At 30.0% G+C, this 17,978-nt stretch overlaps 1 long non-coding RNA gene and 7 other non-coding genes across 8 annotated transcripts in view; 6 read left to right on the forward strand and 2 right to left on the reverse strand.

Annotated features, from left to right (window-relative positions):
* LOC124420729 overlaps positions 1-17,978 on the reverse strand; it is a 53,735-nt gene that overhangs the window by 7,120 nt on the left and 28,637 nt on the right. The gene's annotated exons all lie outside the window — the stretch shown is intronic.
* On the reverse strand, positions 6,805-6,877 carry Trnav-aac. Its single transcript has one exon. It is a non-coding gene; the product is annotated as a tRNA-Val (tRNA).
* On the forward strand, positions 7,724-7,796 carry Trnav-aac. The gene has a single exon. It is a non-coding gene; the product is annotated as a tRNA-Val (tRNA).
* On the forward strand, positions 7,883-7,955 carry Trnav-aac. Its single transcript has one exon. It is a non-coding gene; the product is annotated as a tRNA-Val (tRNA).
* Positions 8,043-8,115, forward strand: Trnav-aac. Its single transcript has one exon. It is a non-coding gene; the product is annotated as a tRNA-Val (tRNA).
* Trnav-aac lies at positions 8,213-8,285 on the forward strand. Its single transcript has one exon. It is a non-coding gene; the product is annotated as a tRNA-Val (tRNA).
* Positions 8,441-8,513, forward strand: Trnav-aac. The gene has a single exon. It is a non-coding gene; the product is annotated as a tRNA-Val (tRNA).
* Positions 16,716-16,788, forward strand: Trnav-aac. Its single transcript has one exon. It is a non-coding gene; the product is annotated as a tRNA-Val (tRNA).

Raw genomic sequence — 17,978 nt, forward strand, 5'->3', positions numbered from 1 at the left:
TGCAAAAACCTAAGGAATTTTCAAGTGGCTCCAACCGGCATTTGGGGTACCGCCAGAGTGGCAGAAGACCTAGCTTCTCTAGTTTAGCCAGAAAATTTATTTATATGTTTTTTTATGGAGTTTAAGGTTTTAACTTAAAAAATATTGAATTTTGGTAGGTAATAAAACTGATAAATAGTATAGTCAGAATATGGACTTTTAGGTTTTCATTAAAAAAATCGAATTTTAGTGAGAAATTAAAGTAATCACAGATTTTTATCTAGTTTAGCCAGAAAATGGAGTTTTAGGTTTTCACTAAAAAAATCGTAAGAAATAATAGTGATCACAGATTTTCATTGTTTTGGCCATAGCTCCTCTAGTTTAGCCAGAAAATGGACCTTTGGTTTGCACTCAAAATATCGAACTTAAGTGCGAAATAAAAGTGATCACAGATTTTCATTGTTTTGACACTAGCTCCTCTAGTTTAGCCAGAAAATGGATTTTTATGTTTTTACTTAAAAAATCGAATTTTAGTTGGAATAAAAGTGATCACAGATTTTCATTGTTTTGGCACTAGCTCCTCTAGTTTAGCCAGAAAATGAAGTTTTAAGTTTTCACTTAAAGCAATCGAACTTTGGTAGGATATAAAAGTGATCACATATTTTCATTGTTTTGGCCCTAGCCAGAAAATGGACTGTAGTTTAGCCAGAAAATGGACTTTTAGGTTTTCATTTCTAGTTTGGCCAGAAAATGGATTTTTAAATTTTCACTAAAAAGTCGAATTTTTGTAGGAAATAAAAGTGATCACAGATTTTCATTGTTTTGGCTCTAGCTTCTCTAGTTTAGCCAGAAAATGGACTTTTAGGTTTTCACTTAAAGAAATCGAATTTTGGTAGGAAATAAAAGTGATCACAGATTTTCATTGTTTTGGCCCTAGCTCCTCTAGTTTAGTCAGAAAATGAAGTTTTAGGTTTTCACTTAAAGAAATAGAATTTTGGTAGGAAATAAAAGTGATCACAGATTTTCATTGTTTTGGCTCTAGCTCCTCTAGTTTAGCCAGAACATGAAGTTTTAGGTTTTCACTCAAAGAAATCGAATTTTAACAGGAAATAAATGTGATCACAGATTTTCATTGTTTTGGCTCTAGCTCCTCTAGTTTAGCCAGAAAATGAAGTTTTAGGTTTTCACTTAAAAAATCGAATTTTGGTTAAAAATAATAGTAGTCACAGATTTTCATTGTTTAGTTCCTAGCTCCTCTAGTTTAGCCAGAAAATGAAGTTTTAGGTTTTCACTTAAAAAATGGAATTTTGGTTGAAAATAAAAGTGATCACAGATTTTCATTGTTCAGGCCCTAGCTCCTCTAGTTTAGCCAGAAAATGAACTTTTAGATTTTCACTTAAAAAATCGAATTTTAAAAGGAAATAAAAGTGATCACAGATTTTAATTGTTTTGGCTTTAGTTCCTCTAGTTTAGCCAGAAAATGAAGTTTTAGGTTTTCACTTAAAGAAATCGAAATTTGGTAGGAAATAAAAGTGATCACAGATTTTCATTGTTTTGGACCTAGCTCCTCTAGTTTAGCCAGAAAATGGACTTTTAGATTTTCACTTAAAAAATCGAATTTTAGAAGGAAATAAAAGTGATCACAGGTTTTCGTTGTATTGGCCGTAGCTCCTCTAGTTTAGCCAGAAAATGGACTTTTAGGTTATCACTTAAAAAATCGAATTTTAAAGGAAATAATAGAAGAAATAAAAGAGAAAGATCACAGATTTTCTTTTTTGGTTGAAAATAAAAGTGATCACAGATTTTCATTGTTTAGGCCCTAGCTCCTCTAGTTTGGCCAGAAAATGGACTTTTAGATTTTCACTTAAAAAATCGAATTTTAGAAGGAAATAAAAGTGATCACAGATTTTCATTGTTTTGGTCCTAGCTCCTCTAGTTTAGCCAGAAAATGAAGTTTTAGGTTTTCACTAAAAAAATGGAATTTTGGTTGAAAATAAAAGTGATCACAGATTTTCATTGTTTATGCCCTAGCTCCTCTAGTTTAGCCAGAAAATGGACTTTGAGATTTTCACTTAAAAAATCGAATTTTAGAAGGAAATAAAAGTGATCACAGATTTTCATTGTTTTGGCCCTAGCTCCTCTAGTTTACCCAGAAAATGTACTTTTAGGTTTTCACTTAAAGAAATCGAATTTTGGTTGAAAATAAAAGTGATCACAGATTTTCATTGTTTTTGCCCTAGCTCCTCTAGTTTAGCCAGAAAATGAAGTTTTAGGATTTCACTGAAATAAATCGAATTTTGGTAGGAAATAAAAGTGATCACAGATTTTTATAGTTTTGGCCCTAGCTTCTCTAGTTTAGCCAGAAAATGGACTTTTAGATTTTCACTTAAAAAATCGAATTTTGGTTGAAAATAAAAGTGATCACAGATTTTCATTGTTTTTGCCCTAGCTCCTCTAGTTTAGCCAGAAAATGAACTTTTATGTTTTCACTTAAAGAAATCGATTTTTATGTTTTCACTTAAAAAATCGAATTTTGGTTAAAAATAATAGTAGTCACAGATTTTCATTGTTTAGTTCCTAGCTCCTCTAGTTTAGCCAGAAAATGAAGTTTTAGGTTTTCACTTAAAGAAATCGAATTTTGGTAGGAAATAAAAATGATCACAGATTTTCATTGTTTTGGCCCTAGCTCCTCTAGTTTAGCTAGAAAATGAACTTTTGGTTTGCACTCAATAAATCGAAATTTAGTTGGAAATAAAAGTGATCACAGATTTTCATTGCTTTGGCCCTAGCTCCTTTTGTTTAGCCAGAAAATGCAGTTTAAGGTTTTCACTTCAAAAAATCAAATTTCGGGTGAATATAAAAGTGATCAAAGATTTACATTGTTTTGGCCCTAGCTCCTCTAGTTTAGCCAGAAAATGGACTTTAAGGTTTTCACTCAAAAAATGAAATTTTTGTGAGAAATAAAAGTGATCACAGATTTTCATTGTTTTGGCCCTAGCTCCTCTAGTTTAGCCAGAAAATTAAGTTTTAGGTCAGAAAATGAAGTTATAGGTTTTCACTTAAAAAATCGAATTTTGGTTGAAAATAAAAGTGATCACAGATTTTCATTGTTCAGGGCCTAGACTAGCCTAGGGCCTAGTTTAGCCAGAAAATGGACTTTTAGATTTTCACTTAAAAAATCGTATTTTAGAAGGAAATAATAGTGATCACAGATTTTGATTGTTTTGGTCCTAGCTCCTCTAGTTTAGCCAGAAAATGAAGTTCTAGGTTTTCACTTAAAGAAATCGAATTTTGGTAGGAAATAAAAGTGATCACAGATTTTCAGTGTTTTGGCCCTAGCTTCTCTAGTTTAGCCAGAAAATGGACTTTTAGGATTTCACTTAAAAAATCGAATTTTGGTTGAAAATAAAGTGATCACAGATTTTCATTTTTTATGCCCTAGCTCCTCTAGTTTAGCCAGAAATTGAAGTTTTAGGATTTCACTTAAATAAATCGAATTTTGGTAAGAAATAAAAGTGATCACAGATTTTCATTGTTTTAGCCCTAGCTCCTCTAGTTTAGCCAGAAAATGGACTTTTAGATTTTCACTTAAAAAATCGAATTTTAAAGGAAATAAAAGTGATCACAGATTTTTATTGTTTTGGCCCTAGCTCCTCTAGTTTAGCCAGAAAATGGACTTTTAATTTTTCACTTAAAAAATCGAATTTTGGTTGAAAATAAAAGTGATTACAGATTTTCATTGTTTTGGCCCTGGCTCCTCTAGTTTATGCAGAAAATGGACTTTTAGGTTTTCACTTAAAAAATCGAATTTTGGTTAAAAATAAAAGTGATCACAGATCTTCATTGTTTAGGCCCTAGCTCCTCTAGTTTAGCCAGAAATTGAAGTTTTAGATTTTCACTCAAAAAATGGAATTTTAGTGAGAAATAAAAGTAATCACAGATTTTCATTGTTTTTGCCCTAGCTGCTCTAGTTTAGCCAGAAAATGGACTTTTAGGTTTTCACTTAAGAAATCGAATATTGGTTGAAAATAAAAGTTAACCCAGATTTTCATTGTTTTGGCCCTAGCTCCTATAGTTTAGCCAGAAAATTGACTTTTAGATATTCACTTAAAAATCGAATTTTAGAAGATAATTAAAGTGGTCACAGATTTTCATTGGCCCTAGCTCCTCTAGCTAAGCCAGAAAATGGAGTTTTAGGTTTTCACTTAAAAAATCGAATTTTGGTTGAAAATAAAAGTGATCACAGATTTTCATTGTTTAGGCCCTAGCTCCTCTAGTTTAGCCACAAAATGGACTTTTAGGTTTTCACTTAAAGAAATTGATTTTTGGTAGGAAATAAAAATGATCACAGATTTTCATTGTTTTGGCCCTAGCTCCTCTAGTTTGGCCAGAAAATGGACTTTTGGTTTGCACTCAAAATATCGAACTTTGGTGCGAAATAAACGTGATCACAGATTGTCATTGTTTTGGGCCTAGCTCCTCTAGTTTAGCCACAAAATGGACTATTAGGTTTTCACTCAAAAAATCGAATTTTAGAAGGAAATAAAAGTGATCACATATTTTCATTGTTTTGGCCATAGCTCCTCTAGTTTAGCCAGAATATGGACATTTGGTTTGCACTCAAAATATCGAACTTAAGTGCGAAATAAAAGTGATCACAGATTTTCATTGTTTTGACACTAGCTCCTCTAGTTTAGCCAGAAAATGGATTTTTATGTTTTTACTTAAAAAATCGAATTTTAGTTGGAATAAAAGTGATCACAGATTTTCATTGTTTTGGCACTAGCTCCTCTAGTTTAGCCAGAAAATGAAGTTTTAAGTTTTCACTTAAAGCAATCGAACTTTGGTAGGATATAAAAGTGATCACAGATTTTCATTGTTTTGGCCCTAGCTCCTCTAGTTTCTCCAAAAAATCCACTTTTAGATTTTCACAAAAAAAAAAAATCGAAAAATAGTAGAAAATTTATTTATAATTTTAGAAGGAAATAAAGTGATCACAGATATTCATTGTTTTGGCCCTAGCTCCTCTAGTTTAGCCAGAAAATAAAGTTTTAGGTTTTCACTTAACGAAATTGAATTTTGGTAGGAAATAAAAGTGATCACAGATATTCATTGTTTTGGCCCTAGCTCCTCTAGTTTAGCCAGAAAATGATGTTTTAGGTTTTCACATAAAAAATCGAATTTTGGTTGAAAATAAAAGTGATCACAGATTTTCATTGTTCAGGCCCTAGCTCCTCTAGTTTAGCCAGAAAATGAAGTTTTAGGTTTTCACTTAAAAAATCGAATTTTGGTTGAAAATAAAAGTGATCACAGATTTTCATTGTTCAGGCCCTAGCTCCTCTAGTTTAGCCAGAAAATGGACTTTTAGGTTTTCACTTGAAAAATAGAATTTTGGTTGAAAATAAAAGTGATCACAGATTTTCTTTGTTTAGGCCCTAGCTCCTCTAGTTTAGCCAGAAAATGAACTTTTATATTTTCAATTAAAAAATCGAATTTTAGAAGGAAATAAAAGTGATTTCAGATTTTCATTGTTTTGGCCCTAGCTTCTCTAGTTTGGCCAGAAGATTCAGTTCAAGGTTTTCACTAAAAAAATCGAATTTTGGTTGAAAATAAAAGTGATCACAGATTTTCATTGTTTAGACCCTAGCTCCTCTAGTTTAGCTAGAAAATGGACTTTTAGGTTTTCACCTAAAAAATCGAATTTTGGTTGAAAATAAAAGTGATCACAGATTTTCATTGTTTAGGCCCTAGCTCCTCTAGTTTGGCCAGAAAATGGACTTTTAGATTTTCACTTAAAAAATCGAATTTTAGAAGGAAATAAAAGTGATCACAGATTTTAATTGTTTTGGCCCTAGTTCCTCTAGTTTAGCCAGAAAATGGACTTTTAGGTTTTCACTTAAAAAACCGAATGCTAGTGTGAAATAATATTCGAAAATGGACTCTTAGGTTTTCACAAAAAATCAAATTTTATTTTCAAATAGAGAAATAAAAGTGATTACAGATTTACATTGTTTTGGCCCTAGCTTCTCTAGTGTAGCCAGAAAATGGACTTTTAGGTTTTCATTCAAAAAATCGAATTTTAGTAGGAAATAAGAGTGATCACAGATTTTCATCGTTTTGATCCTATATCCTCTAGTGTAGCTCATCTAGTTTTGCCAGAAAATGGACTTTTAGGTTTTCAATTAAAAAATCGAATTTTAGTGGAAAATAAAAGTGATCCTCTAGTTTAGACAGAAAATGGACTTTTAGGTTTTCATTAAAAAAATTGAAATTTAGTAGGAAATAAATGTGATCACAGATTTTCATTGTTTTGGCCCTAGCCTCTCTAGTTTAGCAAAAAAAAAATGGAGTTTTCGGTTTTCACTCAAAAAATCAAAGTTTAGTGTGAATTAAAAGTATTGTTTGTTTGTTTCATTAAAAATAAATTAATTTAATATAACTTCTTACCCTTGATATTCTTGAAAGACAGGACGAAAAAAGAAAATTTGATGAAATTTGCACTAAGGTTATTACTGTTGGATAGTAGACAAATTTTCAACTTTATCGGTTAAGAAGTAGAGAGGGTCAAAGTTGGACATTTTGGTTAAGCAGCTTTTTACTCAAATTATTGTAACTTTGTCCAGAGGAGTTCTCCAGAGGAGAACGATTTCTTCATTGTTTCCAAACAAAATTTTGTATTTTTCTTTTATTTTATTTATTTTTTTTCTTCAAAAATTTTAAGATATCGAAAGTAATTGCAAATAATTTTAACAGTAAAATACCCTCTTTTTGCACTGCTTCAAGTTGGAATTATATATCAATATGTATGTGGCAAAAAATTGCTCATGTTTCCGCCCGGGATCGAACCGGGGGCCTTCCGCGTGTTAGGCGGATGTGATAACCACTACACCACGGAAACATCTATATTTAACTTACAATAATACTGAACATATTTTTAAATCGTCATTACCAAAAATTAAAAATAAAACTGGACAATGCACTCATAAGTACATCATAAAAAAAGTAAAAGACATGTATGTATTTTAAAAAACCATAAAACTTGGACAACAATAGAATAAAAATTCAATCATTATAACAAACACAGAAAAAAACTAGTTCCAGTGTTAAAGCAGTAATAATCGCATTCATTCAACGACCGTTGTTGTCATATCAATTGTATTCGATGGACAGATGGCAAAATGTATGAAATAAAATTAAACATAATTCGTTACAGTTAATCAGATTTATGTTACCGAGTGAGGGAATGAATGAATGAATGAATGAATGAATGGAAGAGTAATTGTGTGAATACTTGGTCATCATAGCTCATACGAGCAAAAGGGAGACAAAGTTATTTCTTTTTCTTTTTTGCATATTTCATTATATTTTACATTATTTGCATATTTCATATGCATGATTTGTTTAAATTGTGAAAAACATAAAAATAATATCAAAAGTGCAAACGTCATTGTCTATTGAACAAATAATAATAATAAAAGTTCAGACGGTCTATGGTAAATTGAATCAATATAAATCGTTTAAGAGGATTTTTTCTTCCTTACATTATATTTGATTGTCGTGAAATGTTGGTAACAACTCTTTTGTTAAATTTATAAGATTTATTTTGAAATATGTATTTGTAGATTTAAATAATTTTTTTATAAATATTTGGTGAAACACTACAATTCTCATTTAGTTAAGAAAAAATATTTCATTATAAGTAGTTCATATATATTTTTATATTTCATTTACCGAATTATTATCTGTTTCCGTGGTGTAGTGGTTATCACATCCGCCTAACACGCGGAAGGCCCCCGGTTCGATCCCGGGCGGAAACATGTTAACTTTTTGTTCTGAATTTAACATTTCTTGGGAAACAGGATGTGGTCCTTCGAGCTACAATTGGTAATCGTTATGTTTAACGGTTTCCGTGGTGTAGTGGTTATCACATCCGCCTAACACGCGGAAGGCCCCCGGTTCGATCCCGGGCGGAAACATGTTCATTTTTTTGTTCTGAATTCAACATTTCTTGGGAAACACGATGTGGTCCTTCGAGCTTCAATTGATAATCGTTTTCTTTAACGGTTTCCGTGGTGTAGTGGTTATCACATCCGCCTAACACGCGGAAGGCCCCCGGTTCGATCCCGGGCGGAAACATATACAATTTTTTGTCCTGCTTTAAACAATCTCTTCCTTTCGTAAGTAGGAATTTGTCCTTCGAGCTAGATTTAACAACGTTGTTATCAGTCTAATGGTTTCCGTGGTGTAGTGGTTATCACATCCGCCTAACACGCGGAAGGCCCCCGGTTCGATCCCGGGCGGAAACATTTAAATTTTTTTTGTCCCGATTTGAATAGCTTCGTCCTTTCATAAGCAGGAATCAGTCCTTAGAGCAAGATTTAAAAACGTGTTGTTCAGTACAACGGTTTTTGCCAGTCCCGGGCGAAATAATATAAATATTGCTTTTACAAGCAGTGTAACTGTTTCCGTGGTGTAGTGGTTATCACATCCGCCTAACACGCGGAAGGCCCCCGGTTCGATCCCGGGCGGAAACATATTCAATTTTTTATCCTGATTTTTTTCTCTTCCTTTCATAAGTAGTAATTGGTCCTTCGAGCAAGATTTAAAAACGTTTCAATTAGTCTAACGGTTCCCGTGGTGTAGTTGTTATCACATCTACCTAACACGCGGAAGGCCCCCAGTTCGTTCCCGGACGGAAACAGTTAATATTTTTTTCTCCTTGCAATTCCTGCGATAATATTTTAAAGTTTAATACAATTCATACTTTAATCAAATGATGACACATATTTTGCTTCGAACACCTCATATATTTTAAACATTTTATATTTGCCACACTAGATTAGATTTGCCCTCATGTATGCACATATGTATGTATGAAAATCACACTAGAGACAGCAGTGTCCTTTGTGATTTCATTGTAAAAATTCATTAAGAATTCTGTTTGCATTTTCTTGTCAAAAGAGTTTTATTTTATTTTGTAAAATATTTCTTTCTATAAATTTACGAAAACACTGCCAATGTTTGTTTTTAGCAAAAAGACATCATTATGTTGTAAAATTTTTGAATAAATGTGTGACTAAAACATTGTTGTATCTTTAATAATACAAGAAAAAATACAACATGTGCCAGAAATCCATAAGATACTGTGTTGTATGTTGTATTTATCCATTAAAATAAAGCAAGCAACTACAGATTTATTTGTTGTCTGTGTGGTATGAATTGCTGCTGCTTTCTATTTAATAGTTAAATTATGTTGGCATTTGAATCAAGGATTTATACACATCAAACTATTTAAATTGTAGACATGGAGTCTTGAGGGAATATTAAATATTATTAAGAAATTGATTTTGTTAAAAGAACTAAAAGTTGATGTTGATACAACAGTCTAGCCAATAACCAACATGGGATTTGCTGAATTAAATGTTTTGAGTTTTTATTCTGGTAATTAACTCTGAACACTTGATTAATTTTGCTAATCTGGTAGGAAAAATCAATTACGAGTGAATTTGTTATTAAGTATTATGTTAAAATGTAAGTATAATAAATAAAAAATTCGATTTCGATCGAAAAAAAAAACATTTGATACTCATTTAACTTCTTTTTCTCTTGCATATAGTGTAGATATAAATCCTTTACTACTTTACTATAAACGTATAGTAATAAAACTAGAGCCGATCGTGTCAATAGCGAACAAGTCTAGAGACAAATTTATTTCTGTTCAATAGTTTTCAACTGAATTAATTTATGTCTCGATAAAATTCTCTTATATTTAACAAACAATATTTCTCCTTTTTCTCTTCTGAAACTAAAACTTTACACATTAGTTTTCTTATTGAAAAAAGTTTTTATTTAAAAATAGAAACAAATGACCCTGTTATTGAAACTGGACAATTTTCATTAAAAACCAACTAAGTTTTCAATAACAATATGCTTAATTTTGGTTTGGCGAAAAACTTTAATATAAAAGTAAAATAAATATAAAGGACAATAAAGTAAAACATTGATATTGAAAAGAAAACTTGAAACTCTTCCTCCTGTTGATTATTTCACACAATTAATTTTTATATGTAAATTAGCAGAAAAAAGGTTCAAAAACTTTCCAATGTCCCAATAAAAACTGCTCCATAAAAATATTTATTACATTTTCTTTCTTTACTACTGCTCCAACTATTAACTACTGTCAAGCATGATGAAAATTTCTAAATAAGGGTAATGATATACATATGTAGATATGGATGACAAGGCATGTGGGAATGATATGAACTATTTCAAAATCCTTTAAAGCCTTATTTTGGTATTTGGTGTTGATTGGCCAATAAAAAAACAAAATTTTGCTGTAAATAATTTAATGAATTTCTTGAGAAGTTTTATAATAAATCTAAACGAAAAAAATTAAACACATTGTAAAATATTTGTCTTCTAACTAAAAAATACATAGAAAATATAAAAGAATGAAAAAAAATTTCAACAAATATTCCAGACACGTCTTTTTTAATGTACGTAAATTTTTTTTAAGACAGAATGACCTCAGACGCGATGAAATATAGTTTATAGCACAGCAAGGAAAATAAAATTTAGAAATAAGAAAATAATCATATATATTATGATATGGAATTAGAATAATAAACCTTTAAAAGAACATAAACTAACTTTAGTTTATAAATTTAAAGAATTAATAATCAGATCAGATTGTCTTTATATTCGAAAGTTGGAGAGGATCTTGATACAGAGAAAAAGACATATTAAAAGTATATACGCTTGGTACAAAAAGATCTATAATTTTTCAATAACATCCATTGTTAAAGTATATGCGTAAAGTTGTCAAATTAACAACAAAAATATACAAATACTCTACGTTATCAAATCAATAAAAATAGTAATGTGTTACCAAAGTGAAATCGCCAAAAAGAACGTTACGTTGTCGGAATGACAACGATTCATTGTTGAAATCACAACTATGCCTTACCGAAATGCGTAAGTGAAATGACAGCAATGCTTTAATGCAAGGCAAAGATGCGCTGTTTAAATTATAACGGTGATTGTCAAAATAATAACTGGATGTTAACAAACGTGGTATGCTTACTTTTGACAACGCATTGTATCAAATTTAAGATCTTTTTAATTAAACAAAATCTTAAATCGATCATTAAATGAGCTGCCTGTAGGAATTCACTTGTTCCACTTTATTTAAGTTATCATGTAAACCATAAAACATTCAGAACAAAGCCATATGTTCGTCTTCTTAAGAATACCAAAACTTTTTAATCTTTTCCTCAATGATCTGTTAGTATTTGTTCCTAACATTTAGGAGCCGGATCTCGTAAATATAGAATTCGTAAGTAATAGAAAACAACTTTAAATCAAAGTTCTCAATTATTTCTCAAATTATTTGATGTATCATGTAAACCATAAAACATTCAAACATACAAAACAAATCCTATATCTCTGACTTCATAAGAATGCTTATACTTTTTTAATCTTTTCCCAAAGTACACACAGCTAACCATTTGAGGGTTAAGTACGATGATGAAAACAACTCTTTTCTCAAACACTTTATTACTTATCTTTTAGTACATTTTCAGCTAGTAACCCTGACCAAAGTCAAAGCAAACATAAAGTTTAAAGTTTTTGAAGAAAAGAAAAGGAAAATCCAAAAATACTGCCCTCGCATATTTCAATATAAGAATGGAATATAAATTCCAACTACAAAAAGCATATGTAATATAGCAACCAGCCATTCAACCATGCCGCAAACATGATAATAAAATAGTAAAAAAAAAAACTAAAAATAAAGAACTTTGCATAAAAGATGGATATACTAAATACGACGATACTATTTACACGAGCAGAAATTGATTGCGTAAATTTTGCAAACTTTGAACTTGAAGATATAAAAATAAACTAAGCAAAAAAAAAACAACAAGAAACATGTTGTGGGTTACGATTGAACTTTTCTTTAGCACACTTTTGGTTAAAAGTAATGTTAGCGCTACTGCTGTTAAGATTAAAAAAATTGATAGAGTCACACATACAAACGCACAAGCACTGCCATATTCAAACATTTAAAGCAGTGATTCACACAAAGAGAATATTCTCAACGCTACAGGACTTTCGCGAATACTATACAACTACTAATTTCTAAGCAGATTTTCCACTCATTACTGATAATATAAATGATATAAGTTGTGTACATATAAACCGAAGCCGGCGGTGACTACAATTTGCCGATCAATGACTTTAATACATAAAATTTAAATATTTAAACAGATTTACTTATATAGTTACAAGCAACTATTATGTACTAGATGTGGGTTTTTGTTACAAACAAAACAGTCGTTTATCAAAAATTCACTTATAGTAGCAAAAAAAAAAAAAAAGAATTAAACAAGAAACATAAGTCATACTGTGGCGCAAAAACTAAATACTGAAAATAGAAACTATCTATAAAATACATACAATGAAAGTTAATTTAACGCATTAATGGCAACCAACAACAACAAATGAAAAACTACCCGTGCCGCAGCAACAACTGCTGTTTTTATTGATGATTCCGATCCGATATGAATGCGTTCACAAACAAATTTTATAGTTACACGATTATTTTGCATTCAAAGTATTCAAACGTACGAGTATTTGCAAAATGCTACTGGTAATTGAGAAATTTTTAAACAAATGGACGTTTTGGTTTTTTTTTTTGTTTATCAATTGACTCCAGCGGAGATTTTTATTATTGAATAAATTTTTGCATATATTGAATTGAAAGGAAGAATTTAATAAGTTTTAACCGAATGTGGGTACTCTCTACAATGCAAAACGGTAGTAAATAAAATATAATTTATTTATAATGTTAGATATGTTACAAATTTCGACAACAATAAAATAATATAATTCATAATTAAGCCTTTGATGAGTCCAGCATATAATTTGATAGACTTTGATTGCTTCATAATGAAATTTGAAATTTAGCCAATTTGATGTCATGCTAAATTGTTGTGTGATAGATTAAACCATATAAATCCCTCATAGCAAATGTATATGTTCTTATATAACTTATTTTTATTTTCATCCCCCGTTGAGACTTAAACGATTCCTGTATATTTTGATAGATATTTTATTGTTCTATATAAATATATAAGCATTTGTACAAATATCTTTATTACACATAATAATGTTTCCGTATATTAATCCTCTTATTCAAGAACAATATTTTCTTTTTTAAAGGTTTATGGGACAGTAACTAACTAACTTTCAGGGGTCTAGGTTCAATATTACACAAAATTGTAAAAGTACGTTCTGAAGTCCGAAAAAGTAACAATAGGTTCTAATTTCTTCGGATCCTACAACTTTATCTAACTGTGTTGCTCTTGTTCTGCTTTTACACAATTTTTGTTAAAATTTTCAGTGGTTGCCCAGCATTTTTCCTTATATCTCCGTTATTTATTGTCCGATCTTGTAGACTTTAAATATCGTTTGTATGTCTAATAGACTTATTAAAGATTTGGGTCTCACAGATATCAGGTATCTTCTGAAAACTGATTTAAACATACAGACGGACATGGCTAAATCGACTTCGGTATCTATAGGGATTCTACATATATTTTATTGGTGGGGAAATTTTGTTATAATACAAAGTATTTAAAGGAACTTAGTTTAAAATTTAGAATATTTAGAACCAATTAAAGTAGCCTGATTTTCCTCAAGTTACGTAAGGTTGAATATTTAAGTTTTTATACCCTACACATACATCCACATTAAAAATATATGCCGTGCAGAGGACCCTTGAGAAATTTACTGTAATAGTGAAGGTCATTTCGTCGGACATCTATGACTCTTTTATATAAAATTATAACTTAAGTACTTTTTTACTTAAATTCACCAACAAAACATTTCTATTTCTAACAAGTTTTGATTGATTGTCTTGTCTACTCTCATTTTCCGTTGATACCACGAAAACTGAAAGTTTTTGCTGCAGTGCATAATCCACCTCCACCTTACAGGAAAAACCATTTCATTTTCTGCTGGTAAATATTTGCACAAACCCACACAATAGAAACAAAATGTATTCCTTTTCGCTCTTGTCAAAAACACTGATGATGATGATGCGTCATGCATCATACTCTGCTTAATTTTGTAAATAATTTGTTAATTTTTATTTTATTTTTAGTTTTATTGTTTTCATATTATACTTATATTGCATAGTAAATATTTTGTTACTTTTGTTGGAAAAAAAGAGGAAATTTCAATTCTTGGTAAATATTTATTTGTTATTGTTGTTTTTTAGTTGGTTTAGTTTCAATTTGAAACACACTTCTTCAGTTTCATTCATTTAATTCTTTAACTCGCTATTTTCACTGATTTTAGTGGTTGGCGCCACGTGTCCTTAAATAAACTTGCCTTTCCTTTAGAGATATTGTGGTGTTATTGTTGGTATTTATATTGTTGCTGTTATCCTTAGATTTAAACTATTGCGCTGCTTGTTTTGTTTTGGTGTTGCTGTCATTGTTTTTAATAAATATTTAGTTTGTTTTTTTTTGCTTCTTGTGGATGGATGTATGATAGAATACTTGGTTTGTTTAGATGGATGTTTGGTTGGAAGGACCATAAAATGATACGAGTTTGTAAGCATGAAATGCATACATAATATTTATTTCAATTTTTGTTTGCGGTTATTTGTTATTTTTTCTCGAAAAATTAAATTAATTCAATTATGTTTTTGTTTATAAGTATGTGAGCAGTATGCTTTAGCGTCTATATTCAAATTTGGGGTGTCACACATTTCAGGCATTAAGGCATAATATGCCCAAAAAGAAAACTTTTTTCGTATTAAATTTGAATTCTGTTTCTTATAAAAACTGAATTTTTAAATAAATTTTGGATTTATTTGTGTTACCCTACTAACAATACATTTGTAGTATAAAATAATTATTTCATTTTCTCTTAATTTAATTGTGGTGGATGATTAATGGACTTTGCTGTATTGTTTAATTAAATTTAAACTAATTTCGCTCATCTAATATTTAAAGATTATTTCATGTTAAATATTCTATTCATTAAAAATCGGTTTGAAAAGGATATAAAATCATATGAACTTTCTTTAATTCAACAAAGATAACTTGGAACTAGGATTACAATTTTCCAAAAGTTAGAAGTAGAAGTGACTTGAATGTTACCTGAACAAGAAGAAAAAAATTCGTTGTAAAATTTGTAGCGTATTAAAGATATACTTCTAGATTCTAGATGATAAAAGTTCATTTTGTAAATTAGTTTGAAATTATGCATAATATAACAAATCCAAAAATATAAGTACTATCGGACCACTATCGGACCAGTTGTTTGACTTTTTCATAGAAAATTTATGTGAAATAATCCTCATGTTGTGGAATGGCAAAGGCAAATAAAGTGTTCCAGAGTAGTATGTTCCTCTCCAAATGCAGTACATTGAACTAAATCCACTAAGTAATAAAGTTGTTTATAGCCGCGCCCGTAATAATGTGTACTATCATAGTAATCTCAGACTTACTCATTCATTAATAGGTTCTTTGTGGTTCCGCGCACAGATTAATCTGTGTTAATATTATTTGAGTCAAAGTTGTATACTAAAATTTCACTTCCTAATAACTTTCAAAAAAAGAACATTAAAATTACTTCCTGAGAATGACTTCAGATGTAGTGAATTTTGAATCGAATAAAAAGAAAATCCCTCCTGACAAGCCTGTGTTAAAATCATTACTTTTTCAGGTCTTTTTCAATACTTCCATGGAGTAAATTCTACATCTTTTTCGCTTTTTTGGATGTTCGTTTTTAGCTGGGAATTGGTGATTTTTCGTTCTTCAACCGTTACATTGAATTTTTTGCAATATTTATCCTATTTAATTATTTTATTTCATAACGATAAAATAACAAGTATAATATAAATTAGTAATACTTATGACAGATGTTGTAATATGTCATCTTATAGTTAAGATTGTCTTAAATATCATATAATCTTAAACATGCAAAATTGCATTTAATTTACACAAAGATATCAATCAATATTTGGTGTCACTAATGTCGTTAAATTTAATGACATAATTTGCATCTTTCAACACTTTTAATGGTAACAACAACACAAAAGAGTATCTAACTAATTGCTCATGTCTAGCAATAAGTGGATATGAAATAAACTACAAAATATTAAAAGTGATACTAATTCCATTTGCAATTAGCTTTATACTATGTATGACAAACCAACTAACTAATAATCACTTCAATAAACTACAAAATAACCAAACGTTAACTTTTTTTAATAATTTAAAATGACCAGCTTTGATTTTATAAAATTGAAACGGAACCGTAACTAGACCTACTGCACTATTTATAGAGAGAAGAAAAAAACACACACACACACTGACTGACAGATAGTCTGGTTTGGTCTAAAAAACGAGATAAGAAATTAAATAGACACCAACAAGTAAGCATTTAAAAAAAACAAATCAAAATAACTTAAATACTTATTTGATTTACATTATTTATAAACTATGCAGGTGTTTAAACGTTCACCGCTATCAGTAGAGCTAAAGGCAGCTTTTATAGGCTTCATGAAAGGCGTGTCACCGTGAAACTATAAATAAACAGTAACACAGCAGTTGTTATTATTTAACTAAATAGCACACGCTGGTTTTTTAATAAAACTATTTAAATAGTAAAACATTTTGACCCAAAAATAAATCTGTTTTGAATGTCATATTTGTTTATATGTTTCCGTGGTGTAGTGGTTATCACATCCGCCTAACACGCGGAAGGCCCCCGGTTCGATCCCGGGCGGAAACAGTTAACATCTTTTTTATACCTTATTTATCTTCTTAAAGATAAATAACATAGCAAATGCGGCATCTGCTTTAGGTTTGTAGAGTGATTGGGGGATTAAATCTCTTGATTTATTTAATTCTTCAAATTCTATCACAATTTAAAACCTGCAATATTTATGCAAATTGATTTTTTCATATATTTAGCTTTCATTTAAAAATTACAGAATTACTGTTAGGGTAACATGTTTTAGAAATTTTTGTTTATGAATAAAACTTGCAAGTCTTAAAGGTTTCTTGTGAATAATGCTTTTACACTAGAACCGAATTTTCTTAAATAAGATTTGGAATATGATTGAACTAAACCTAATGTTTGAAATTATTCAAATTGTGCAATGTTAGTATATAATCAAAATATGTATGAGTAATTCCAAATTATGCAAAATTTTCGTTGCTAGTGTAAAACACATCTAGCTATTTCCATAGATAATGCATACATGATAAGTTTACTTAACTCCTTCGTGGCCTCAGTGTAAAATACACCGCAAACACTCTACACCCCACACAACAACTTGGGTATCGGCTGTCAAACAAAAAAAAAATAGAGGGAGACAAAATACATGGCTGATTGTTGTCTTGTTGGCTTTAAGCATTTTTTAAGCTGTCATTTCTTAACTTGAATTTCTTTGTCACTTTGTTGAAAAATATGACAGGCCAACTTACTTTGGCTGTCAATCATCTGAATACTTAAGACGAGAGAGAATTTCAAAATAAAAAACCCTTTTGTTCAAACAAAAATCTTTGTAAAGTAAACATTGTATAGAAAATAAATTAGAGCTGTTAATAAAATTGAAATCCATACATGTTGGAATTGCAAACACCCACCCGAAAATGTGCGCTAAAGATAATGCATATTTGTAGGGTTCCAAATTTAGCAAATCTTATTATTAATGAGTAAAGAAGGAAAGATATTTGGGTGTTATAAAAATACCTTTGATTTGTGTTAAAATATTTTTTTATGTAATGGATTTAGGTTGTTATACAGATATACTGATTTGTAAGAATTCTAAGTTTTTTAAGTTAAATTCATATTTGAAGTTTATATAAATGATTTGTTTGATATTTAAATGACTCTGATAAAATCAGAAGATTACAAACTTTTAAATTAAATTATACTTAATCTATTTCATAAAATATTCAATAATATGTACTAAC

This window comes from Lucilia cuprina, chromosome 2, assembly GCF_022045245.1.
Source record: "Lucilia cuprina isolate Lc7/37 chromosome 2, ASM2204524v1, whole genome shotgun sequence".
In the NCBI taxonomy this organism is placed as follows: Eukaryota; Metazoa; Arthropoda; class Insecta; order Diptera; family Calliphoridae; genus Lucilia; species Lucilia cuprina.